Here is a 27,949-nt window from a genome sequence, read left to right as displayed (position 1 = left end):
GTATGTCTGTGGGTGTGCACAAATGTGTGAGAGCACATGTGTGTGAATGCATGCATGTGGGGGTGGTGTGTGCACAGTGTACCCGTGTGAGTGTGTGCGGCAGATGTGAGAGAATCCTCCCCGGATATCGCAGGTAGAGTCGTAGGTGGAACCCTCCAGGCACGTGCAGGTGGATCTCAGGGGTCAGTGAGTGATAGGGACAGGAGCCAGGTGGACAGCAGGCCCTGGGTGGTGGTGAGGGGGCGAGCCAGGGAAGCAGCGAGTGTCTCTGGGGGCAGCAGTTGCTGGAGGGGGCTGTGGGGATGTGGGGAGGGTGCTTGCTTGTCTGTTCTAAGGCGGAGCTCTTGGGGCATGTGTGTAAACTGGCGAGGTGACCTAGGACAGGGGTTGGCAGGTCGTGGCCCGTGGACCACGGTTTATAAATGAAGTCTCATTGGAATAGCCACAGCCTTTGCACTGTCTCTGGCTGCCTCCCCTCCACAGCGGCAGGGATGGGTACAGGTAGCAGACACCACAGCGGGATGAGAGGCCCTGGGGGCCATGGGAGGCGGGTGGGGAAAGGCTTACCCAATCTGCTCTGTCCTCTTTGAGCATACCTGGGGTTGACAAGGTTTGGACAGAAACAACCAAGTGAGACAACCCAACATCCTCAAGCTTTAGTTTCAACCCGACCCAGCATGCTGTTGCTAAGAAAGTGACACACACATCTCTGGGGTGGCGTGGCAGGAGAACAAGTGAAGACCTTTGACCCTGCTCCTCTCCCTCTCCTCTCTGTCTTACCACCTGCACAACCCCACCAGGGCTGCCGCACCTCACCCAGGGCTGGTCCACCCCACCAGGGCTGTTCCACCCTACCAGGGCTGCTCCACCCCATCAGGGCTGCTCCACCCAGCCACCAGGGCTTCTCCACCCCACCCAGGGCTGCTCCACCTCACTGGGGCTGCTCCATCAAGCCACCAGGGCTGCTCCACCACACAGGGCTGCTCCAGCCAGCCACCAGGGCTTCTCCACCCCACCCAGGGCTGCTCCACCTCACTGGAGCTGCTCCATCAAGCCACCAGGGCCACTCCACCACACAGGGCTGCTCCACCCCACCAGGGCTGCTCCACTCCACCCAGGGCTTCTCCACCCAGCCACCAGGGCTGCTCCACCACACAGGGCTGCTCCACCCAGGCGCCAGGGCTTCTCCACCCCACCAGGGCTGCTCCACCACACTGAGGCTGCCAGTGAGGCCCTACGTGCATCTGAGGTGGAGCCTCCAGCTCACTCATCAAAAACTTTTGGGGTAAGTCCCAGATCTTGGGGGTTTTACATTCCATTTGTTGGGTGAGGACAGACAAGGATTTAAACAAACAGGAGAACCTCAGATGGTGTGAGTCCTACCAAGACTCTGGCAGGATCCTGATCATGCACCATGCCCCTGGTTGCTGGGTGGGGTTTTACCTGAGTTCACTTCTCCTCCACTGGAGCTTTTCCAGGCTGCCAGATGGTATCTATCAGTTGAGCATTTGCATCTGTTCTAGTCTGAAGTCCCAGCTGTGGTTTCTCTTCCTGCCATGAGTGCAGAGGCTGGCCTGACTGAACAACACGCTCACTTACAAGGGCTCAAGAAGCATCAGGCTTTCCCCTCACGGAGCAGATGGCCAAGCTGGAAAGGCCTAGAGAGGGAAGGAAATGCCTGGACCACATGGCCACACAGCTCTGTCAGGTCTCTTGGTTGCCAATCCTTCCTCTGTCCCCACAAAGGGCAGAGAAGGTGACACAGGGGATGTCCAAACATGAGCCTCCTACCCCTCCTCAAAGTACCCTCTCTGACCCCCAAACAATATTTGGCCCAAGAGGACAGCCACAATGGTCCCAGGACAGCCCTGGTAAATGCCAGAGCCTCAGCATTCATCTGGGGCGTGAGAGATGCAGGCGCAGGCTGTGGAAGCAGAGCACCCCACAGAGGCCTCGGGGGGGAAGCCTGTTCTGTCACCCAGGTCACCGATGAGTGCCAGGAATTGCCCAGTGCCAGTCGTAAACGTGACTCAATGGGGTTCCTGCCAGAGGGTTCTGAGTTTCACAAGGTGACACCATCAAAAGATGCCAGAACAGGCCTGTGGCTGCTGCTCCCCACCTGCAAAGTGTGGGTGCCCACACAGCCTTCAGCCTGGGCCTGGGGTGAGTGAGGAAGGCAGCTGTCTATCACTACATTGTCATTATGCTTTCTATTAGCTTTTATTCCTGGCTCCATCTAATGTCACTATCCTTTTCCCCAATTTTCTTTCTCCTAACTGGTCTACTTTCAGAGATATTTTATGCATCCTTAAGAAGCTGTTCTAAAATTTTTTGGAGCAAGGTGCACTGAGTATATGCTGTGTGTGTGCCTATCTGCACATCTGTGTGGGTTTGCAAGTTTCCATGGGTCTGTGTTTTTCTGCCTAGGCCGGGCCAGGAGCCCTCCCCACGACAACAGACAGGTCGGCAGCCACCCCTTCCTGCCCTCCACACACGGTGGGCCAGCTGCTAGGAGAGGCCCCGTGCTCTGCAGCAGCCAGGCACCAGCTCTCCAGCCCATCCCCTCTGCCTCAACACCCTCCCTCCGCCCAAGTCCAAGGCCCCAGCCAGCCGCCATGACCTGGCCCAGGATGCTGGGTCCCTCTGCCCCACCAAGACCACTGGCTCACTGTTGCCCCTTCCAGGGGCCAGGAGGGCAGGGTCCAGGTGTGCAGACTCAGGGGTGAGTGTGCTCAGCAAACAAACAGCAAAGACTTTCTCCTGCGCAGAGCTGATCCTGCCCTCCCAGTGCCACATGGAGAGCAGGCTGCGTGAGGACAGGCACAGCCTGGGTCTCACTTTATCAGATTTTGAGCATAAGGAAAGAATTAAGCTTAGAGGGGGTACCTTTCCAGATGGAAGCAGATTTTTGTTTTGGAAGCTTCTCCTGTGGAAATCACGGACAGCTGATACAGACAGGCATGCTTTCTTCTGAAACTGCAGAGTGATGTACTTCTTTCTTCAGGTGTGTGCTCGCTCGGATGGCACCTGGAGGTAAACGCCTGCTTTCGTGAGAGTCTGCGATTTAGTCATCTAGCACACCAGCCCCAGCCGTAAGCATGCACATGGTGCCCGGCGCTCTCTCCAAAATAAGACACTGGTCAGGGTTGGGAGCCAAGTGCAGAGTCCTCCATAGGGACAGCTGATGTTCTTGCGCAGGACTGTGCCTGTCCCAGGCACCAGGGCCTCTTCCTCACAGGAAGGGTCTCCTCTCCCCAGGACCCCGCTCCAGGCTTCTGCTTCCTGCTGCCTCGCCCCCACCACCATGAGACACTCTGTTCAGAGACAGATCCAAGGTGGGGGCTTCAAGGTTTAGGGCAATAAAACACAATTTCTTCCTGGTACATGCCTCGGGAGCCCGCCCCATGCCGTCCAACTGGCCTCATGCAGCCACAGCCCTAAACGGGTTTTGGGGCCAACCATGCCCCAGACATGCTCTTACAGGTGCAAAAGCTGTCCATTTGACCACTGGTGGGCCCCCTGGAAGAGTGGGTCTCACCGGAGCACCCAGGCCCTAATTGGCATTCCAGTGTCCCCTCAGCCTGTTTGGGTCTTGCCCTGGAGCAAACAGCCTGTCCTCCTCTCAGGCCTGCAGGCTTCCATGAAGAGCCGGTCAGCAGTGGGACTGCAAAACACAGACCACAGCCTTCTCTCTGCTCCCGACAGTGGGTACCCTCTAGCACATGATCACTTCCCTCCAGTTCCAGTGGCTCTGTGCAAGGAGGAGAGAGAAGACCCAAGTCTTGGCCAGACACTGTGAGCACCTCTGACTCAGTCTCCCAGAGCCTCCACGGACATTTCTGGATAGGATCCCAGGCACTGGGGAGGTGGGGTTTGCTCCCCACAGTCCGTCAGTCCATCCTGAGATCCTGAGGCAGTGGGTTCACTCCCCGCAGTATGTCAGTTCATCCTGAGACCCTGGGGAGGTAGGCTTTCCTCCCTGCAGTCTGTCCGTCCATCCTGAGATTGTGGGGAGGTGGGCTTTCCTCCCTGCAGTGTCAGTCCCTCCTGAGATCCTGGGGAAGTGGGCTTCGCTTCCTGCAGTCTGTCAGTCCATCCTGAGATCGTGGGGACATGGGCTTCACTCCCTACAGTCTGTCAGTCCATCCTGAGATCGTGGGGACGTGGGCTTCACTCCCTGCAGTCTGTCAGTCTATTCTGAGATCGTGAGGAGGTGGGCCTCACTCCCCTCCCTCTGTCAGTCCATCTTGATATCTGTCCACAGCGCTCAGCCCTGGTCACACTGCAGAGTCTCAGATGCCCCTGGCTGCTCTCTGCTTTGTTTCAGTCAGAGGGTGCCCCCAGGGTCCTGGGTGCCTTCTGAGGAGCTCTGCCCCTCTAGGCCTCAGCCGCCCTCCATGGGCAGCTAGCCTTTCCAGGGCAGGGAGGGCCTCTTTTCCCTCCCAGGGGCTGACGGGGTGTTTGTGGAACAAAGCGATGACCTCTGAGCCAGCGGGGAGGGCTGGACTTGTCTTGAGCCCAAACATGAGCAGTGCGACTCAGGGACCCTCTGGTGACAAAGGGTTAGGAAGGTAGCTGCTGAAGTGCAGTGTCGCAAGGCCTGCGAGGCCCCGTCCATGTCTCTGCACAGGTGAGGCCGTCTCTGGTGCACTCACTGTGGGGAGCACTGTGACTCTGGGAGCAGCTTCAGTGACGGGTGGCTCACCACCTGTGCTGGATGGCTGACAGAAAGTCGCAGTCTGCTGGCCTGAAATGCTGTGGGACAGAGCGAAGCTTGAGGACCTGCTTCCACAGGAGAAGGTTCAAGCCCCGAGTTCAGGGTGCTCCAGACTTCCTCTCCAGCCAGGCAGGGCCAGCTCTCTGGCATCAACCTGTCTGTCCCGCCCAGGCGTCTGCACCCGGGTGGAGAACAGGCACTCTGCAGAGGCCCGGCCCCTGGGGCCTCGGTCTCTCCCCTCTGTCTCCTCCCTCTGCACTGCTGTGCTGATGGAGTGAGCTACACCCAAGAACAGTGGCAAACTGTGATGTCCCCTCTTGGACCCGACTTGCTCCCCTAGTTGCTGGTGAAAGGGCCGCGCCCTGCATGCTGGACGGGGCCCTGGGTCCACAGGTACTTCCTGTCTGTCCTGACTTCACTGTTGTAAACACCATTCCTCATGATAGAAACTATTAAATCAAAAACATGTCGATCATTTGAGGCAAATCAGAATATTCCCTTGGATGGGGCTGGTGTCCACCTGGCCACTTTCACCATGAGTCCCTAGCCACACCTCCCTGGCCGGCTGCAGGTTCTGGTCTGGCTGTCACCCCGCAATCAGCCTGCCTGGACCTATAGCAAGAGGTTCCTGCTGAGATGACAGAGGCACCTGTCATGTTGCCTGCGAGGGCATGGGCAGTTAAGTTCCCAAAGCCGCAGCCATCATGATGGGCTTCACTGTGCCCCTTAAGTCTCCTCAAATAGTCGAGGGAAAGAAAGAGGACTTCTCCCGGGGCCGCAGCACAGAGGGGTTCCTGGAATGGGGGTGATTCACAAAGCCCTGTCTTCACTCTCTCCCAGCTCCCTGAAGCCACTGAAAGGAGGCAGGAGTAGGGACGTCTCACAATGAGCAGAGAGGGGGTAACAGCCTGAGCCAGGGACTCTGCCTGGTTGTGACGTTGGATCTTCAGGATCCCCATGTTATAGATGCAGAAATGGACATTTGGAGGTGAGAAGTAACTTTCCAAGCCCCCACAGGTAGCTAGGAGAGCCAGCACCAAGAGTCAATGCATCCACTCCCTATGGTTAAGCCAGGAGTGAAGGCTGGACCACAGCTTTCCTGAATGGTGGAAACAGAGAGGGGCAGTTCCTAAGATGCCCCCAAGATTCCTGCCCTGGTGTACACACAGCTTCCCCCAGTTATTCAATCAAACACTAATTAGGGGCTGCTGTGAAGGGATTCTGCTGATTAACTCCAGGGCCTAGATCAGTGGACCTCAAATTGGGAGATATCTGAGCAGACCTGATCTAATCACATGACCCCTTCATTTAAATGCAGAGCTTTCTCCAGCTGGTCTCAGAAAGGGAGTCCAAGATTTGCAGAATGAGAATTTGACCTGCTACTGCTGGTGTGAAGATGGAGGGGCCATGGCGTAAAGAATGTGGGTGACCTCCAGGAGCTCAGAGGGGCCCAGCTGACAGTCAGAAAGGAAATGGGAACCTTGGTCCCATTGCTGCAAGGAGCTAAATTCTGCCAACAATCGGGATGAGCTTGGGAGAGCCCCTGAGGCGCCCAGAGGAGGACACAGCCAACACCCTGACGTCAGAATTCTCTTATCCGTTTCTGCTCTTTCAAGCCACCTAGTCTGCGGTCCTTTGTTAGGGTGGCCCCAGGAAGCAAACACAGATTCTGCTACCTGAAGTGGGGTGCCACCGAAACAAACCTAAAATGTGGAAATGGCTTTGGATTAGGTAATGGCTCGAAAATTTTTGAGACATGATAAAAAAAGGCAAGACTGCCTTGAAGGCTAGACTATTGGTAGAAATACGCATGTTGAAGACTCTGCCAGTGAGTGCTCAGGAGGAAATGAGTGACATGTTACTGGAAACTTGGTACAAAGTGGCAAAGAACTTGGTTGAATTGTGTTCTCCTGTTGGGTGGAAGGCAGAACTTGTAAACAATGAACCTGAGGATATTTCTAAGCAAAGTTTTGAAGGTGCAGCCTGGTTTCTCCTTGCTGTTTATAGTAAAATGTGAGAGGAAAGAGATAAATTAAGAAAGGAGTTGTTAAGCAAAAATGAACCAGCACCTGATGATTTGGGAAATTTTCAGCCTGTCAAGATTGCAAAAGATGCTAAGATTAGGATATTTGTGGTTAGGAAAGTGTGCACCAGACAGAAAGCCAACAGTGTGGCTGAAAAGATTAAGAGTGTGACTCATGGATGTACTCAACCATCTCAGCAGAGGCCAGGAAAGAGATGGGGTTCCCCAGGAAAGACCTGTGGAAGGCCCTCCTGTCTGATGGTGCGGCTCCCCGTAACAAACACAGGAGACCCACAACATTACTGAGAATGTCATATCAGCAGAAACACTGTCTGCTTAGACCAAAAGGGACAAAGTGGAAAAGGGCTGTTGGACTTCCCAAACTCGGCAGGCAGGAAACAGGCCAATAGAGCTACTGGGCTGTGGACATGCTCTTCTCTCCAAGAAAAAGGACAGCGACTCCAAGAGTGGAGTCTTCAGTCCAGAAGGCAAGACCTGGAATCACAGAGAAATAGTCTCAGGTCTTAAAATCTAATGAAATTTTCTCTGCTAGATTTTGATATTGCTTGAAACCAGAAACTCCTTTCTTTCCTTCCTTTACCTCTATCCTTTTCTTCCTTGCTTTTTTTATTTTGTCAAGTAGACTTTCTTTTTTAGAGCAGTTTTAGGTTCACAGCAAAACTGAGTGGAAGGCGTAGAGATTTCCCGTATACTCCCTGTCCCCACACATGCACAGCATCTCCACTATCAAAGTCTCCCACCAGAGGGGTGCATTTGTTCTAGTTGATGAGCCTACACTGACACATCATCACCCACAGTCTCTAGTTTACCTCAGGGTTCACTCCTGATGTTGCACACTCTATGGTCTGGGCACATGATCCACCATTATAGTGGTATCATACAGAGTAGTTTCACTGGCCTGTAAGTCCACTGTGCTGTCTATCCATCTCTCTCCTCTAATCCCTGCAACCACTGATTCTCTTACTGTCTCCATATATTTTGCCTTTTCAAGAATGTCATATAGTTGGAATCATACAGTATGGAGCCTTTTCAGGTTGGCTTATTTCACTTAGTCATATGCAATTAAGGTTCCTCTATGTCTTTTCATGGCCTGACAGCTCATTTCTTTTTAGAACTGAAGAATATTCCATTGTCTGGGTGTACCACAGTTTATTCATTCATTCACTCCTTTGGACAACGTCCTTATCAGGTACGTCCTTTGCTATTTTCTCTCAGTCTATGGCTTATCTTCTCATTCTCTTGACAGTGTCTTTCACAGAGCAGAAAATTTAAATTTTAATGAAGTCCAGCTTATCAATTCCTTTTTTCACGGGTTGTGCCTTCAGTGTGCTAGCTAAAAAGTCATCACCATCCCCCAGGTCACCTAGGTTTTCTCTTATGTTATCTTAGAGGATTTTTATAGTTTTGTGTTTTACATTTTGGCCTATGATTCATTTTGAGTTAATTTTTGTGAAGGATGTAAAGTCTGTGTCTAGATTCCTTTTTAAAAAAATTTTGCATATGGATATCCAGTTGTTCCAGCACTTGTTGAAAAGACTACCTTTGCTACATTGTATTGCCTTTGCTCTTTTATCAAAGATCAGCTGACTACATTCATGTGGGTCTATTTGTGGACTCTGTTCTGTTTCATTGATCTATTTGTCTATTCTTTCACTAATACCACACTACCTTTATTACTGTGGCTTTATAGTAAGTCTTGAGGTTGGGTTACATTGATCCTCTAACTTTGTTCTTCTCCTTCCATGTTGAGTTGCCTATTCTGTGTCTTTTGCGTCTCCGTATAAACTTTAGAATCAGTTTGTTGATATCCACAGAATAACTTGCTGGGATTTTGATTGAGATTGCATTGAATCTATAGATCAAGTTGGGAAGTACTGACATCTTGACAATATTGAATCTTCCTGTCCATGAATATGGAATATTTCTCTATTTATTAGTTCTTCTTTGATTTCTTTCTTCAGAGTTTTGCAGTTTTCCTCATATAAATCTTGTACTTATTTTGTTAAATTTCTACCTAAGTATTTCATTTTGAAAGGTGCTAATGTAAGTAATTTTGCGTTTTTAATGTCAAATTCCACATGTTCATTGATGGTATATAGGAAAGCAATTGACTTTTATATAGTAACCTTGTATCCTGCAACTTTGTTATGATTGCTTGTTAGTTCCAGAAGTTTTTTTGTTGATTCTTTTGGATTTTCTACATAGGTAATCATGTCATCTGCAAGCAAAGACAGTTTTATTTTTTCCTTCCTAATCAGTATACTTTTAATTTCCTTTTCTTCTCTTATTGCATTAGCTAGGACTTCCAGTACAATGTTGAAAAGGAATGGAGAGAGGGAACACTCTTGCCTTGTTCCTGATCTTAGCAGGAAAGCTTTAACTTCCTCACCATTAAGTATGATGTTAGTTGTAGATTTTTTGTAGGCATTTTTTATCAAATTGAGGAAGTTTTTGTCTGTTTCTAGTTTGCTCGGAGGTTTTTTTTAATCATTAATGGGGGGGGTGGATTTTGTCAAGTGTTTTTTCTACATCTATTGATATGATCATGTGATGTTTCTTCTTTAGTCTGTTGATGTGACGGATTATATTGATTGATTTTTGAATACTGAACCAACCTTGCACACCTGGGATAGATGCCACTTGATCATATATATAGTTATTTTATGCATTGTTGGATTTGATTTTGCTATCTTTTGCATCTATGGTCATAAGAGATATTGGTCTGTAGTTTTCTTTTCTTGTACTGTCTTTGTCTGGTTTTGTATTAGGGAAATGCTGGCCTCATAGAATGAGTTAGGAAGTATTCCTTTTCCTTCCATTTTCTGGAAGAAATTGTAGAGAATTAATATGTTCTTATTTACATGTTGGGTAGAATTCACCAGTGAACCCATTTGGTCCTGGTGCTTTCTGTTTGGGGATGTCATTAGTCATTGGCTTAGTTGCTTTCATAGATACAGGTCTATTAAAATTTTTTATTTCTTCTTGTGTGAGTCTTGACAGATTGTGCCCTAAAAGGAATTCATCCATTTCAAGTAAGTTATCAAATTTGTGGGCATAGAGTTGTTTATAATATTCCTTTATTATTATTTTAATGCCCATGGGATTTGCTCCTCTATTGGCAAGGTGATTGTTTTTCCTTTGGCTTTCTTCAAGATTTTTTCTTTATCTTTGATTTTCTGAAGTTGGAATATGATATGCCTAGGTGTGGTGTTTTTTGGTTTGGGGGGAGGTTTTTTTTGCACTTATCTTGCTTGGTGTACTCTGAGCTTCCTGGATCTGTGGTTTGGTATTAGACATTAATTTGGGGGAAATTCTGTCATTATTGCTTCAAGTATTTCTTTTGTTCCTTTTTGTCTTGCTTCTCCTTCCCATTACACATAAGCTTCACCTTTTGTAGTTGTCCCACAATCCTCAAATATTCTGTTCTGGTTTTTTTCTGTCTTGTTTCTCTTTGCTTTTCCACTTTGGAGGATTTTGTTGACATATCTTGAAGCTCACAGATTCTTTCCTCTGCTGTGTCCAGGCTACTAATGAGCCCATCAACATTCTTCAGGGGTAAGCCCCATGGCTAAGTGGTTAAGGTTCCACATGCTCCACTTCGGTGGCCCAGGTTTGAGGGTTCAGATTCCAGATGCAGACCTACTCCACTTATCATCCATGCTGTGGAGGCATCCCACATACAAAATGGAGGAAAGATTGGCACAGATGTTAGCTCAGGGCTAATCTTCCTCAGGAAAAAAAAAAAAAAAAAGGAAGGTTGGCAATGGATGTTAGCTCAGGGTGAATCTTCCTCACCAAAAAAAAAAACCCACTTCATTTCTGTTACAGTATTTTTGACCTCTAGCATTTCTTTTCTTTTCTTTTTAATATTGGCCCTGGGCTAACATCTGTTGCCAATCTTTTTATTTTTCTTCTTCTTCCCCCCAAAGCCCCCCAGTACATACTTGTATATTCTAGTTGTAAGTCCCTCTAGTTCTGCTATGTGGGATGCTGCCTCAGCATGGCTTGAAGAGCGGTGCTAGGTCTGTGCTCAGGATCCAAACCAGTGAAACCCCAGGGTGCTGAAGCAGAGCACACAAACTTAACCATTCAGCCGTGGGGCCAGCCCCTAGCATTTCTTTTTGATTCTTTTTTAGAATTTACATCTCTGCTTACATTGCCTGTCTGTTCTTGCATGCTGCCGACTTTATCCATTAGAGTCCTTGGAATAATTGTCATGGTTGTTTTAAATTCCTGGTTGGATAATTCCAACATGTCTGCCATGTCTGGTTCTGATGCTTGCTCTGTCCAAACTCTGTTGTCTTTTAGGATGTGTTGTAATTTTTTCTTGATAGCCAGACATGATGTACCTAGTAAAAAGAAATGCTGAAAACAGGCCTTTAGTAATGTGGTGGTGAGGTGTGGGGAGAGGGGAGGCATTTTACAGTCCAATGATGAGGTCTCAGTCTTTTAGTGAGCCTGTGCCTCTGGACTGTGGACTTCTCCAGTGCTTCTCAGTTCCCTCCCATCTGCTTAGGTGGGACAGGATGGCTAAAGTGGGCTGGAGTTGGGTCTTTCCCTTCCCCAAGTTGGTGAGGCTCTGATAAGCCTAAGCAGGTCAGGCTTGGTAGAACACTTTCTCCCGAGGGCAGGCCTTGTTCAGAAGGACAGAGTGCTCTGCATATTTCACAGTGGCTACTTTCCCCTCCCCTGCCAGAAGCATGAAAGGACTTTTCTCCTATCTTCACTGTGAGAACCTGGTGTGGCTCCTGGAGAGAAAACTCACAAGTGTGGGCCCTCCTCCCCAGAATGTTACACTCTCAGACGTGCCCACACCGAGCCTCTGGCAATCTGTCAGTTGCTGTCAGGTTTTCCTGGCCCAGCCCTGGCTCCTGAGGAGGAGTTGCTCGTGGGTTTCTGCTCTGGCAAGCCGTGATTCTCTGTGTCTGCCTCTGTCACTCCAGTTTTGGGGGCAGTGGTTTGCCCTGTGACCTCACTTCTCTGATGGATCTAAGAAGAGTTGTTGGTTTTCAGTGTGTCCAGCTTTTGTCTGATTGTGAGGATGGAGCGATGACTTTCAAGCTCCTTGAATGCCAGACAGGAAACCAAAAGTTGACCATATTTTAAAATTGTTTTAAAGAGATGACTTGTGTTCTTTTTTCACTTTTATTGATAAATAATTGGAGTACATCCCTGTATACGTTTAAGGTGTATAGCATGATGGTTTGAATTACATATATTGTGAAATGATTACCACGATAGGTTCAGCTAACATCCACCTTCTCATATAGATACAATAAAAAGAAAAGAAAGAAGAGAGAAAAAAGAAAAAAGATTCTCCTTGTGATGAGAACTCTCAGGATTTACTCTCTTAATGACCTTCCTATATATCATACATCAGCGTTAGCTACTGTCACCATGCTGTGCATCACATCCCCAGGACTCACTCATCTGATAACTGGAAGACTGTGCCTTCGACCACCTTCCTCTAATTTCCCTGTCCTCACCTTCTGCCCCTGGTCACCACAAGTCTGATCTCTTTTTCTATGAGGTTTTTTTAATGAGGTTTTTGGGTTTTTTACATTTTGCATATAAGTGAAATCATACAGTATTTGTTTTTCTCTGCTTGACTTATTTCACAATGCCATCAAGGTCCATCCATGTTGTCACAAATGATAGGAATTCCTGGGTTTTTTTAAAGGTGAGATTCCTTTTTTTTTTAAAGGTATGCTTTTTGGTGAGCAAGATTGGTGCTGAGCTAACATCTGTTGCCTATCTTCCTCCAAAGCCCCAGTACCTAGTCGTGTATCCTAGTTGTAAGTCATTCTAGTTCTCCTATGTGGGATTCCGCCACAGAACGGCTTGATGAGCCGTGTGTAGGTCTGTGCCCAGGATCCAAACTGGCAAAACCAGGACCCCTGAAGCAGAGCACGTGAACTTAACCACTCAGCCATGGGGCCGGCCTGGATTTCCTTGTTTTTTAAGGCTGAATAATATTCCATTGTATATATACACCACTTCATCTATCAAGGGACACTTAACTTGTTTCCATGGCTTGGCTGTTGTGAATAATGCTGCTATGAGCATAGGGGTGCAGATATCTTTTCAAGTTAGTGTTTTCTTTTCCTTCAGATATATACCCAGAAGTGGAATTGCTGGCTCATATGGTAGTTCTATTTTTAACTTTTTCAGAATCCTATATACTGTTTTCCATAGTGGCTGCATCAGTTTACTATCCCACCAACAGTTCATAAGAGTTCCCTTTTCTCCACATCCTTGCCAGCATTTGTTATCTCTTATCTTTTTGATGATGGCATCTGACAGATGTGAGGTGATATCTCATCATGGTTTTAATTTGAAATTCCCTAATGATTAGTGATTTCGAGCATTTTTTCATGTACCTGTTGGCCTTTCATATATCTTCTTTGGAAAAACGTCTATTCAAGTCCTTTGCCTATATTTTATTGGGTTATTTGGGGTTTTTGCTATTGAGTTGTAGGAGTTCTTTATATATTTTGGATATTAATCCCTTATCAGACATATGGTTTGCAAATATTTTTTCCCATTCCATAGATTGTTTTTTCACTTTGTTGATGGTTTCTTTTGCTGTACAGAAGCTTCTTGGTTTGATGTAGTCCCACTTGCTTATTTTTTAGTTTGTTCCTTGTACTTAGGTGTCATATCCAAAAACGCATTGCCAAGACTCATGCCTAGGGGCTTTATTCTTATTTTTTCTTCTAGAAGTTTTATGGTTTCAGGTCTTACATTTAAGTCTTTAGTCCATTTTCAGTTAATTTTTGTGAATCGTGTAAGATAGGGGTCAAGTTTCATTCTTTCACATGTGAATATCCAGTTTTCCCAGCACAACTTATTGAAAAGATTGTCTTTTCTCCACTGAGTATTCTTGGCTCCCTTGTCAAATATTTAGTTGATTGTATATCCTCGGGTTTATTTCTGGGCTCTTTATTCTTTTCCATTGGTTTACTTGTCTGTTTTTATGCCAGTACCATACTGTTGATTACCATAGCTTTATAATATAGCTTGAAATCAGGAAGTGTGATGCTTCCTGCTTTGTTCTTCTTTCTCAGGACTTCTTTGGCTATTTGGGGTCTTTTGTGGTTCCATAACATTTTAGGAGTGATTTTTCTCCTTCTGTGAAAAATGCTATTGGAATCTTCATAGGGATTGCATTGAATCTATTGATGGCATTTGAAAGTATGGACATTTTAACAATGTTAATTCTTCCAATCCATGAACACAAGATACTTTTTCATTTATTCGTGTCTTCTTGAATTTCTTTCATAATTGTCTTATAGTTTTCAGGGTAGAGATCTTCCTCCTCCTTGGTTAAATTTGTTCCTAAGTATTTTATTGTTTTTGATCCTATTGTGAGATCTTTTTCAGATAATTCATCGTTAGTATAAACACTACTGATTTTTGTATGTTAATTTTCTATCCTGCAACTTTACTGACTTCATTGACTAGATCTAACAGTTTTTGTGGTCTTCAGGATTTTCTATATATAAAATCATGTCATTTGCCAATAGACACAATTTTCCTTTTCCTTTCCAATTCTGATGACTTTTATTTCTTTTTCCTGCCTGATTGCTCTGGCTAGGACTTTCAGTTCTATATTGAAGAGGAGTGGTGAGAAGGGTACCTTGTCTTGTTCCTGAGCTGAGAGGAAAAGCTCTCGACCTTTCACTGTTGAATATGATGTTAGCTGTGGCTGTGTTATGTTGAGATAGGTTCTTTCTATGCCTAATTTGTTAAGAATTTTATCATGGACAGATGTTGAATTCTGTCAAATGCTTTTTCTGTGTCTATTAAAAAGATCATATGATTCTTTTCTTTCATTCTATTAATGTGATGTGTCACATTGATTAATTTCATATGTTGAACCATCCTTGCATCCCAAGGATAAATCCACTTGATCATGGAGAATGATCCTTTCAATGTGCTGCTGAGTTCAGTTTGCTAGTATTTATTGAGAACTTTTGCATCTATATTCATCTGGAGTATTGGCCTGTAGTTTTCTTTTCTAATACAGTCCTTTTTTAAAAAAAATCTACCATTTTTATTGCAATATGATCTACATAACATACAGCTCACCCATTTAAAGTATACAATTCAATGGTCTTTTGTAGATTACATTATTAATTTCTTACAGTGTGGTAATATATATATAACATAAAATTTGACATTTTAACTATTTTTAGTGTATAATTCAATGGCATTAATTACGGTCATAATGTTGTGCACCATCACCACTATTTCCAAAACTTTTTCATAACCCCAACCAGAGTGTCTGTAACTTTTAAGAAAAAATTCCCCATCCTCCTCCCCCAGCCCCCAGCAACCTCTAGTCCACTTTTTGTCTCTATAAATTTGCCTACTCTAGGAACACCATATAAGTGGGATCATACAATATTTGTCCTTTTGTATTAGGCTTATTTCAATGAGCTAATGTTTTCAATGCTAACCCATGTTGCAGTATGTATCAGAACTTTGTTCTTTTTTTTCCAGTTTTTCCATTATGGTAAAAATATACATAGCATAAAATTTACCATCTTAACCATTTTTAAATGTAGAGTTCTGTGGTATTAATTACATTCTCATTATTGTGCAACCATCACCACCATGAACTCTGATTCCTGCAAAATTAAAATTCTATGCCCATTAAATAATACCTCCCCATTCTCCCTTCCCCCAGCCCCTGGCAACCACCACCATAACTTTCTGTGTCTATGATTTTGACTACTCTAGGGACCTCATTTAAGTGGAACCATATAGTATTTATCTTTTTGTGACTGGCTTATTTCCCTTAGCACAATGTCCTCAAGGCTCATCCATGTTGTAGCATGTGAAATGATTTCCCTCCTTTTTAAGGCTGAATAATATTCCATTGTATGTATATTCTACATTTTGTTTATCCATTCATCTATCAGTGCACACTTGGGTTGCTTCCACATTTTAGCTATCGTGAATAATGCTGCTATGAGCATCGGTGTACAAATATCTCTTTGTGTCCCTGCTTTCAATTCTTTTGGGTATATACTCAGAAGTGGAATGGCTGGGTCATATGGTTTAATTTTCTGTGTTTAATTTTTGAAGAACCACCATACTGTTTTCCACAATGGCTGTACCATTCTACATTTCCACCAACAGTACACGAGGGTTCCAGTTTCTCCACATCCTTGCCAACACTTATTATTTTTCATTTTTTAAAGTTTTCATTATGGGTTATGTTTTCTTACTTCTTTGCATGCCCAGTATTCTTCAAGTGGATGCCAGACATTGTGACTTTTATCTTGTTGAGGCTGGATATTTTTGTATTCCTGCACATCTTTCTGTGCTTTGATCTGGGATGTATTTAAGTTGCTTGAATATAAATACCTTGATCTTTTAGGTCTTGCTTTTATGATTCATTAGGTGGGTCTGGGGCAGTGCTCAGTCTAGTGCTAATTATTCCTCACTGCTGAGACAAGAACTTCCAGTGCCCTGTGAATTATGAGCTTTTCATGGCTGGTAGGAACAGGCACTATTCCCAGTCTTGTATGAGCACTGGGCACTGTTCCCTCTTGTTCTTTGGGGACATTCTTTACCTAGCCTTGGGTAGTTTCCTCACATGCTTGTGCTGATCAGTACTCAGCTGAGCAACCAAAGGAGACCCTCTTCAACACTGCAAAGTTCTCCCTCTCTGCAGCTCTCATCTCTTTGTCCTAAGAGCTCGAGCCACCTTGGCCCTCCTGGACTCTCACCTCTGTCTCCTTGACTCAGGTGCTCCTTCAGGCTCCATTTGGGTCACTTCCTTCTGTGCTGTGGCCTAGAAGCCGAGACAATCTTGGGACTATTCCATTTATTCCTGTATCTCAGGGATCACAATCATTCATTGCCTCATGTTCTTGAAAACCAGTTTCCTATACTCTTTTTGTATTTTTTGGTGGTTTCAGACGGAAGGTAAATCTGGTTCCTATTACTCCAACTTGGCCAGAAATAGAAGTTTTTATTATTTTATTCAAACCAAAAATAGCACTTTTTCTTAGGGAAAAAAACACATATAGCACTAAAGTGCTTTCATACTTTTCTTCTGAATTTTTTTCCCCTTCCCATTCTGAGTAGTTTCTTCTGACTTGTGTTCTGGTCCATGGAGTCTCTCTTCAACTGGGTCTAAACAGTTATTAAACCTACTCAATGAGTTCCGGACTTTGATTTTTGTGTTGTTCATTTTTGGAAATTCTATTTGGTTTTTTTCAAATCTTCTTTCTCAAATTTATAGTTTCCAGCTATTGCAGAAGTTTACAAGCCTAGCTTCATCCCCTTGAACATAATAAGCACAATTTATTTTAGTTTCCGGCTGATAATTCAAGTATCTGGATTTCTTTGGGTCTGTTTTTCTGCTGGTTTTCACTCACGGTATATTATCCCATGTTTCTGGTCATCTTTGTTTATGTGCTGGAAGGTATTTAAGTATAATTTTTAGAAATAGTTTTAGGCTAAGAGTGATATAACCATTACACTCAGAGGATTTTTGCTTGTTTCTCTAAGCCAGGGTGCACTAGCAATCTGAAGTTATCTTACACCAAGTTTAGGCTTGAGATTTTCTGAGCCAGCTGTGATTCAAGGCTGGGCTGCAGTCCATGAGAGGGCCAGCTCACTGCTGACTCATTCCCAGGGTGCATCCCTTCTTGTTCAGCCCAAGCAGGTGTGGTTTAGCATGGTCCACACCTGTGGCAGATCCTGGACTCCTACTTTGTTTCCCTAACCCCAAAAGACTGCCAAAAGTGAAACAAAGTGACTTAGCTGTGATTTCTGAAAGGGGGAAATAGCCTTGAATGCCTGACTCACCTCACTCCTCTGGGTCAGGTGATCCACCACCATGTTTAGATATTTCCTGCTTCCATAGCAATGGCCTCTATGTGTTGTCATGAATTTTTAGTTGTCTTCACTGGGAGGCCCTTATTACATTGTTTGCCATTATTGGAAACCTGTCAATATTTTAAACTAAAAACTTTTGAGTGTTCTCCTTGCTATTTATTTCTGTATGAAGTGTGAGGTGGAGTTCTCATTTCATTCTGCACATGGCAGTACCCCACTGACACCCATGCCACCTCAGTGATGTATCGAAGTTCTGTATGTGTAAGGTTCCAATCCTAGGCTCGGTTCCACTATTGATTATCCATTACCAGTCCATTTTTAGTCCCTGTATACGTAGCACTACATTTTAATTACTATAGCATCACAATAAGATTTGCTATCTTGAAGGGAAAATTTATCTGCCTTATTCTTCTTGGACTCTACCCTTCCACATGGATTATAACTTTTAAAAGAAGTTTTCAGTGTACCTTTAAGACTATGTCAGGATTTTAATTTGAACTACATTGACTCTATAGAATGATTTGGAGACAATTATACTTATGACATTAAGCCTTCATATCCATGAACATTGGATATCTCTCCACTCATTTGTCTTTAACATATCAATAAAGTTTTATAAATTTTCTCATCCTTTGTTAGCTGATCCAAAATACTTTAATATTTTTGTTGTATGTAAATTCTGTCATCTTTTTAAGTGCATGTCCCAGATGTTTGTTGCTTGTGTATACACGATTGTTTATATTTGAACTTCAATCCAGGCAACTTGCTAAATTCTCCTACTACTAGAATAATTTGTCTCTAGATTCTTCTGGATTTTCAATATAATAAAACCAGATGATCTACACATAACACACTCATTTCCTCCTCCATTCCTTTGACTCTGATATTCTTAGTTTCCTTATTGTAGGAATGTAATGATGGAATAATATTTAAAAATATATACATATAAATCATATTAGTAGAATAAAAGAGAGACAAGCTCATTTCAGTATAGTAGGAAGGCATTTAAAAATGGTCATCATAAATATGATTAAAATCTTAGTAAAGTGGAAACAAAAAAGAAATTCTCTAACTTGATGGAGAGTATCCAAAAGCAACACCAACAAAGCCTGAAACAAACATCATCACAAATAGGGGGAAGCTAGGAGCATGCCCTCGAAAATCAGGACTGGGAAAGGATGCCATCTCCATTCTATTTGACCTCAGGGAGAAGCTAAGAGCATGCGCTCTAAATCGTGACCAGGAATGGAGCTGGTTATCACCATTCTATTTGACATTATTTTGGAGCTCTGCACCTGGCTCTCTGCCTGGGTGCTGGTCCCTGTCTACTTCAGTTATGCCTATTGCTTTGCTTACTGGTGCTCTTGCCGGTTTGCAAGTGAGAATTTAAACACCTATGTCTCCACCATGAACAGCAGGTGCATGATGAAGCCTCCACACATGAATGCACGTTGCCCTTGAATGCTTTACATCCATTCCCTGTCAATGACGAGTCTTCCTGGTTGCTTGGTTCCACCTGATGGTTTCCACTGTGGTTGAAGAAATAAGAGGAACTGTTCCTCTAGTCCACTAGCTCTGAGCCCTTCTTCCAATAGGCATAAATTCAGTCTCTCCAAGAGACTGAAATGTATGTGTGTCCTGGTGCTCATGTTACCAGTTTGTATAGTCTTCACCTAGGAAGAGTGCAAGATGACATGCTATGTGCTGAGCAGATAGAACAAAGGTTTCTTGTGAAGTGACTGCTACTATGGAGTGTGGATGACCATGGCAGAAATGAGAGGTGAAAGCTAATTGTCTTCAAATGTTTTAGCTTTCAAGGGATTGCTCTCATCAAATAGGAGTTGGCATTTGAGTCTAAGGATGGGATACTGGTCATTGGCCCCACGAACACAACTCTACACTCTGGTCTGGATGATGGGAAAGCAACTGCAGAGACTCACCTAAACAGGGAAGAGCAGGAAGAAAAGGCAGACCCCTACCTCAGCCAGGGGTGCTCAGAGTCCTGAGGCCCCATTGCTAGCAAGAGCAGCCCAGGGTACAAGCTTCATTAGGTCATGATGGCCTAAAGGAAGAGGGAACTGTGGCCATGGGTACTGCTGGCTACTGGGCTGTGGGCAGGCAGGAGTCCCTGTGTCCTCCCTTCATCAGCTCCCCTTCATCCTGTGGGGCTTCCAGTTCTGCGGGACAGTCTTGGTGAACCCTGCATGCAGAGGAACATCACCCCTGGGCCCTGCGAACCAGTGAGGGGATGGGAGGTAGAGGTAAGACCTGTCTCTAGGGCAGGAACATCTGGAGAGGGGCAAGCAGAGGTGCTTGCCACACCTACATGGGCTGACCAGACCTAGACCTTTGTTGGTTCCCAGCACGGCCACACTGGACACTTGGCCATGAATGCTAGGGACTGAGTTGTGGCTGCAGGAGACAGACAAGCCCGCTCCTTTCCCATCTCAAAGCAAACTCCTTCTTTCTTCCTAGGGTACTCTACTTACACAAAATAGCTATAAACTGGAAGGATGATCTGGCCCAAATTGCTCAAGGATAAACGGAAACATGTTATATCCATATGCTTTATCAGTGTTGCCTGCCTTATGGAATGGGTCAGCATGACTTTGCAAGAGCTGTCGCCCACCCACATGTTCCACCCAACCCACCAAGAACTCAGGCTCTGCACTGTGGGCAGGTTCAGCACCTGGTGACTGTACTTGTCTCTTCAGATGACGTGAGGGGCTCACCTACCTTCCTCAAGACCTTCCTTCCCAGGCTGCTTCCCCATCCCTCTCTTGCTCTGGCCTTTTCAAATGGGGCTAGTATTCTTCTCCAAATGTTCTTTGCCTTCTGCCAATCACACGGACTGTCCAAGGGATCAGGGCCATCCAGGGGAGTGAGTGCTCCAGCCTGGGGGTCTGGGGAGGGGTTGACTGAGAGTTCAGGTGCCAGACCTCTGAAGGCAGGGCATGAGTCTGGCAAGCCTTGAAAGGTGGTGGTCCTGAAGTACACTGATGGGATGCAAGATTTCCCGCGACTGCATGCAAGAGAACAGCCTTTACTGAATGGTAATTACCTCTGAGACACTGACAGATCCCTTAAAGGTCTATGAAATGAAAAGCCCAAGGATTCCTCCACTTGACTTTGTAGCACCAGGACTCCATGGTTCCTCTGCACATACAGGAATGGAGTCTATACATGTAGTCACAGGAACCTCATGAGAACCGAGAAATGCAGCTAGGAATAAGAGGGATTCCATGTGGCAAACCTTTTAAGTGATGCCACAAGTATGTTAGAACAGCAGCTCTGACTTCACTCTCAACTTCAAGAGGGGGAACCAGGGATGCAATTCTCTTCCCAATGAAAGAGTAAAAGAAGAAATAACAACCCAAACTGCCTCACTAGAAATAAGGATAATGAAGACACATTAAATGTATAATGCATTTCTCACTAAAACACTTAACAGGAATTCATGGATACATAATATTCATGATGAATATACACACTCCACTCCCAAATCATCACACTTAAGGGAAAATGCCAGACACATTCCCCATGAAGGAACTAAGCCACTGTGTAACCCAATATTGAAATTATTAGCCAAAACATCAGACAGAAGAAAATAACCTGAGGAATTGGGAAAGAATGGTTTAAAACTGTCTCTTGTTGATAATTTAAACACGTAGGTCAACCCTAAAGACTTGATGTGATTTAGCTAGACTCAGCGAGCTAAACAAAGAGAGAAGACTCAAATTACTAAACTCAGGAATGAAAGTGGAGTCATCACTACCAACCCTAATGAAATAGAATGGATTATAAGGGAAAACAAGAACAACTACACCAACAGATGAGATAACTTAGACCAAGTGGACAAATTCTTAAAATTGACTCAAGAAGAAGGGGCTGGCCCAGTAGCATAGTGGTTAAGTTTGCACGCTCCACTTTGGCAGCTAGGGGTTCGCAGGTTCAGATCCCGGGTGTGGGCCTAGCACCACTCGTCAAGCCAAGCTGTGGTGGCCACATAAAATAGAGGAAGATTAGCACAGATGTTAGCTCAGCAACAATTGTCCTCAAGCAAAAAGAGGAAACTGGCAAGACTTGTTAGCTCAGGGCCAATCTTCTCACACACAAAAAAAGACTCACACAAGAAGAAATATAAAATATAACTAGATCTACAACAAGAAACACCCAGGCCAAGATGACTTCAATGATAAATTCTACCAGATGTTTAAAGGAAAATCAATACAAACACTGCACAAATTCTTCCAAAAGACACAAGAGGAGGGATTACTTTTCAACTCATTATTTCAGGTTATTATTTCCGTGACACCAAAACTAGATAAAGACCTCTCAAGAAAACTACCACAATAACTTATGATACAGACACAAAAATCCTTAACAAAATGCTATCCAACTAAATTCAGCAACATATTAAAAGGATTATACACCATGACCAAGTGAGATTTGTTCCAGGAAGGTAAGGTTGGGTTAACATCCAAAAAGTAACTTATGCAATATATTGATAAAATAAAGACAAAAAACCACATGATCATCTCATAGATGCAGGAAATCCAACACCCTTTATGATTTAAAAAAGAAAAACTTCAACCAACTAGGAATATAAGGGCATTTCCTCCCTCAAACTGATAAAGGGTATCTAGGAAAAATCCACAGCTAACATCATAGTTAATGATGAAAGACTAGAAACTTTCCCCTTAAGATCAGGAACAAGACAAGAATGTCTGCTCTCGCCACTTCTATTCAAACTTAACTGAGAAAAAGAGAAATAAATTAAAATTTCATCCAGATTAGAAAGGAAGAATTAAAATAATCTATACTGCAGATGACATGATCTTGTACATAGAAAAATCCTAAGGAATCCACTAAAAAATCTGTTATAACTAATAATAGTTGTAGGATATAAGATCAATATACAGCAACCAATTGTATTTCTGTACACTAGCAACAAATAATCCAAAAATGAAATTAGGAAAATAACTCAATTTACAATAGCATCAAAAAGAATAAAATACTTAGCAATAAATTTAAGAAGTGCAAGATTTGTTAGAAATCTTGAAATTAAAGATCTAAATAAATGAAAGACAATCATTTTCATGGATCAGACTTAATATCGTTAAGATGGTGTATCCGTTTCCTAATCCTGGTCTAGAGGTCTTAGTTCCACAAGGAGACACAACAATGATTCCAGTGAACTGGAATTGAAGACTGCCAGCCAGTCAGTTTTGACTCCTTATGCTTCTGAATCAATAGGCAAAAGAGGGAGCTACTGTACTGGCTGGGGTGATTGATCCTGACTTGAATTGGACTACGATTCCAACGGAAAGAAGGAAGCATATGTCTGGAATACAGGAGCTCCCTTACGGTGTCTCTGAGAATTACCATGCCCTATAAGGAAAATGAATGGAAAACTACAACCAACTGATTCAGGGAGGACTACTAAGGGCCCAGACCCTTCAGAAATGGAGGTTTGAGCCACCTCACGAGGTAAAGAGCTACAACCAGCTAAGGTGCTTGCTGAGGGCAAAAGAGATATAGAACAAGTAGTGGAAGAGGGAAGTTACAAATACTGGCTAGGACCATGTGAGCATCTGCAGAAACTAGGACTGTAGTTGTTATGAGTATTTCTTCCTTATTTTGTTATGAATGTATGTATGTATGTATGTGTGTGTGTGTGTGTGTGCGCGCACGCGCGCGTGTGTATTATAGGATGTCAAGGAGAAGAGTGAGCATCATCCAACGATGCTGTATCCTCTCCTGGAGGAAGGGCTAGCACATTTTCAGTTATACTCAGAAGGACTGTATCATGTCTGGCATAAGTATGACTCCGTTATCGTGTCTATCTGGAGATTACGTATGGATTAGGAGATTAAATATGGAATAAGTATGGGTGCCAAGTTGACAAGGGAGGACTGTCATGGTTAATTTTATGTGTCAACTTGACTAGGCTATGGTGCCCAATTGTTTGTTCAGATGTTGTTCAGATATTGCTGGGAAGGCATTTTGTAGATGTGATTAACATTTACAATCAGTTGACTTTAAATAAAGGAGGTTGCCCTGGATATGTGAGTGGACATCATCCAGTCAATTGATGGCCTTACGAGCAAAAACCTGAGGTTTCCTGGGGAAGAAAGAATCCTGCCTCAAGACTGTAACCCAGAAACCCTGCCTGGGTTTCCAGCCTGCTGACCTGCCCTACACATTTCAGACTCAAGACTGTAACTTCAAGGGCCGGCTCCGTGGCCAAGTGGTTAAGTTCGCGTGCTCCGCCGCGGCGGCCCAGGGTTCGGATCCTGGGCGCAGACATGGCACTGCTCATCAGGTCATGTTGAGGCGGTGTCCCACATGCCACAACTAGAATGATCCACAACTAAGATATACAACTATGTTCTGGGGGGTTTGGGGAGATAAAGCAGGAAAAAAAAAAAAAAAGATTGGCAACAGTTGTTAGCTCAGGTGCCAATCTTTAAAAAAAAAAAAAAAAAAGACTGTAACTTCAACCCCTGTCAGAGTCTCCAGGCTACCACCTGTACTACAAATTTTGGACTTGCCAGATCTCACTCCTGTTACCAAAATCTGTACTTTTCCTGAGGTTGCCATAACAAAATACCACATACTTCATGGCTTAAAACAACAGAAATTTATCCTTTCACAGTTCTGGTGCCCGAAAGTCCGAAATCACGGTATCCGCAGGGTCGATTCCTTCTGAGGGCTCTGAGGGAACATCCGCTCCACGCCTCTTTCCAAGTTTCTGGGGTTGCTGGCAATCCTTGGCATTCCTTTGCTTGTAGATGCATTGCTCCAATCCCTGCCTCCATCTTCACCTGCGTTCTCTGTGTGTCTCTGTGTCTGCACGTGGCCATCTTCTTCCTGTATGCCTCTCTCTCCTCTTCTTATAGAGACAACAGTCATTTTGGATTAAGGCCCTACTCCAGTTGACCTTATCTTAACTTTAATTACATCTGCAATGACCCTATTTCCAAATAAGGTCACATTCTGAGGTACTGGGAGTAGGACTTCAAAATATCTGAGGGGGAGACAAAATTCAACCTGTAGCAGATGGCAATAGTCTCCAAACAATCTTGAAAAAGGAAAACAAAGTTGGAGGACTTATATTTCGTGATTACAAAATTACTATAAAACTACAGTACTTGAGATACTGTGGAACTGGCATAAGGATGGAAATATAAACGAATAGACTAGAATTTAGAGTACAGAAATAAACCCTTACATTTACGGTCAATTGTTTTTTGGCAAGGATTCCAAGACAATCAACAGGAAAATATCAGTCTGTTCAACAAATGGTGTTGGGACAACTGGATATCCACATGCAAAAGCATGATATTGGACCCCTACCTCACATCATACAGAAAATTTAACTCAAAATGGATCACAGGCTTGACTGTAAGAGCTAAAATGTTACAAGAAAACATAGGAGTAAATCTTCATGACCTTGGGGTAAGCAATGGTTTCTTAGATATGATACTAAAAACACAAATGACAAAAGAAAACAGATAAACTGGACTTCTTTAAAATTCAAAACTTTTGTGTGTTATAGAACACATTCAAGAAAGTGAAAAGACAGACTACCTACTGTGAGAAGATATCTGCAAGCCATATATATCTGATGAGACTTGTATCAAGAATTTATAAAGGACTCTTACAATTCAATAACAAAAAAAGAATCAATGTGAAACTATCACAAATTGAAAGAAAATTCAGTAAAGTAGCATGCAAAAAAACAATACCCTTCATTATATAAAACAATAACCAGTTAGAAGTTACCAATATCAGGAATGAAGGAGGGTCATTACAACAGGCATTGAAAGGATAATAAGGGAATATTCACTAACAACTTTATGGCCATAAATTCAACAACTCAAGTGAATTGACAGTTTCCTTGAAAGATACAAAGTACCAAAACGCACTCAAGAAGAAACCAATAACCTAAATAGTCCTATACATACAGTCATACACTGCATGTTCCCATGTTCTGGTCAACGACGGTCCCCAGATATCACAGTGGTCCTGTAGGATCAGTACCATGGAGCCTAGGTGTGTAGTAGGCTACATCTAGGTTTGTGTAAGCACACTCTATGATATTCATACAACAACAAAATCACCTAACAATGCATTTCTCACATGTATCCCCATCATTAAGCAACACATGACTGTATTACAGAACTTGAATTCAGAGTTAAAAACCCTTCAGAAAAGCAAATTCCAGGCCCAGTTGGTTTTATTGACCATTAATGGATGAATCTCAAATGCATTATGCTAAGTAAAGGAAGCCAGCCTCAAAAGACTACATAGATGACATTCTGGAAAAGGCAAAACTATGTTGATGGAAAACTAGATTAGGTGTTTCAAGGAGCTGGGGGTAGAAGGATGGCTTGACTATAAAGGAGCACAGGGGAACAGGGGGGCCATGGAACTCTGCTACAGCTTGATTGTGGTGATGACGTGGCTGTATGCATCTGTCAAAACTCGCGTGAGTGGATGAATTTTACTGTGCGTAAATTATACCTTAACAAAAAAAGTTTTGACAGCTGGATGGTAGATCTATAAATAGTAATTGACCTAACAGAATTGAATGGGCAGTGGAAAAAGCTGAAAACATCACAATCTGTAACACAGAATTCTCAAAAAGAACCAGTATGTCTAGATCTAACTACGAGAGGGAATGCTAAACCTAGGAGTATTGGTGGGGGGTGGGGGGGGGGGTTGTTTGAGAAACAGTTATATCCCTAAGTCTCCTCCCCACTCCACATCTCTGGACTAATGTAGCTTATTGACTATTGCAGAAAGCTGGAGTTTTGTTTCCTGCAGAGAGTAAAATGGGTAATCCACATCAGGGAGTCCCAGGCACGGTTTAGCGCCCTGGATGCCAAAATTAGAAGTTCATGAGATGGTATACATACTTAATGCAGAATGTTAAGACACAGCCTCCTTCTCCCTGAGCAGCCAGAACCCTGAAGTAAGACCCCCACCATTAAGGAAGGAGTTAAGGATCCTCCAGAGAAGCTGACAAGCCTACAGTGTTGTCCTAAAGATACTGACATCAGCAGCTCCCCATGATTCACCTAGTTCTCTCACCCGGAGGCTCAAAGCAAACAAGCCCTGTCCACACTCCAGAGTTCCCAATCACTTTTTATTCCAACAGTCTTAATTTCAAACGGAAAAGGAATAGAGACATCGAAGGAAAGCCTCTAACATGGAAAATAAACATCAAGTTGAAAATAGCAGCTTGGAGGAAACAAACTCAACTGGGAGAGTAAAAAGTTAAAAGTCATTAAGGACTTCAAGTTCCTTAAGGGTTAGACAAGAACGATGAACACATTCCATCTTATTCCTCCCACTAATCACAACAACACAAGTCACCTACTGGAAGATTTAAAAGGTGGACAAAAGAAGGTAGACTAGCAAAGGACCTCAGGACTAGAACAACTGGGGTGGGGGGGAGTTCTCTGGGGTTTTTCTTTCCTCCCAAGTGTCCAACTTGGCTGTAGAGAAGCCTGCAACCTGCAACCCACCTTCCCCCACCACTCACGAGCCCTAAGAAAAGCCAAACGACCAGGAAAGGGTGGCCACCATGACAGAAACCTTCTAACAATCCTGCCGGTTCTTGAGGCAAACATGAGAAAAGCTGCACCCCTCTGTCCCCCAAAAGTTGCTATAGAAGCCAAGTTCATCAGTGGAAGGTCATCTTCCAACTCCTTACCCTGCACTAAGGTGGCCCCATGGAACCCGTAGGCCAAAATATCTAACCTCAGCATTATTGACACTTGGGGCTGGAAAATTCTTTGTTCTGGGAGGGTGTCCTCCTCACCCTGACCTTCTGTCCCCTCCTTGCCACTCCCTCCACACGCAAACCTTCCTCCAATTTGCCTGTGACGTGGCCTACCCCATAGCAGTGAGCCTGGACAACCACTAGAAGCTAGCGGCGCAAGCCCCCAATTTGATCATCAAAAACATATCCAGACGTCACCGAACGCCCCTGGAAACATCATCCCTGGCTGCGCGTCTCCCACACGCCCAGCCGGAGGGACGGCGCCCAAGCCCACCCGTGAGAAGCCTTCTCTCCCCTCACCTGCAGTAGTCACCGCCCCTCCCCGTCGCGCGCCAGCCCTGAGGAGACCTCAGGCGGAGCGCCCGCGTCCGGGAGCCATGCACGCGGACAGATCGGGACGGCCAGGACGCGCGTCTGAGAGCCCCCGAGAGCCGGCGCCACGCGGGAACCGAGGTGCCCCGGGACCTGCCGGGACACTGTCCAGGAGAGCGGGGCGGGGGGGGGACACCGTCACGTGCCTGAGATGCAGGGCCCGAAT

The 27,949-nt window shown here is 44.5% G+C and overlaps 1 long non-coding RNA gene across 1 annotated transcript; it reads right to left on the bottom strand.

The window, feature by feature from the left end:
• Positions 1–461: 461 nt before the first annotated feature.
• Positions 462–27,878, bottom strand: LOC138917390 (uncharacterized). Its single transcript, XR_011425283.1, has 4 exons — positions 27,712–27,878; positions 2,887–3,027; positions 1,444–1,658; positions 462–596 (listed from the first exon to the last, which is right to left on the bottom strand). It is a non-coding gene; the product is annotated as an uncharacterized lncRNA (long non-coding RNA).
• Positions 27,879–27,949: the final 71 nt, after the last annotated feature.

Source organism: Equus caballus, chromosome 14 (genome assembly GCF_041296265.1).
Source record: "Equus caballus isolate H_3958 breed thoroughbred chromosome 14, TB-T2T, whole genome shotgun sequence".
Classification (NCBI taxonomy): Eukaryota; Metazoa; Chordata; class Mammalia; order Perissodactyla; family Equidae; genus Equus; species Equus caballus.
The sequence above is the reverse complement of the archived record's forward strand: the minus strand, read 5'-3'. Positions and strand labels throughout refer to the sequence as shown.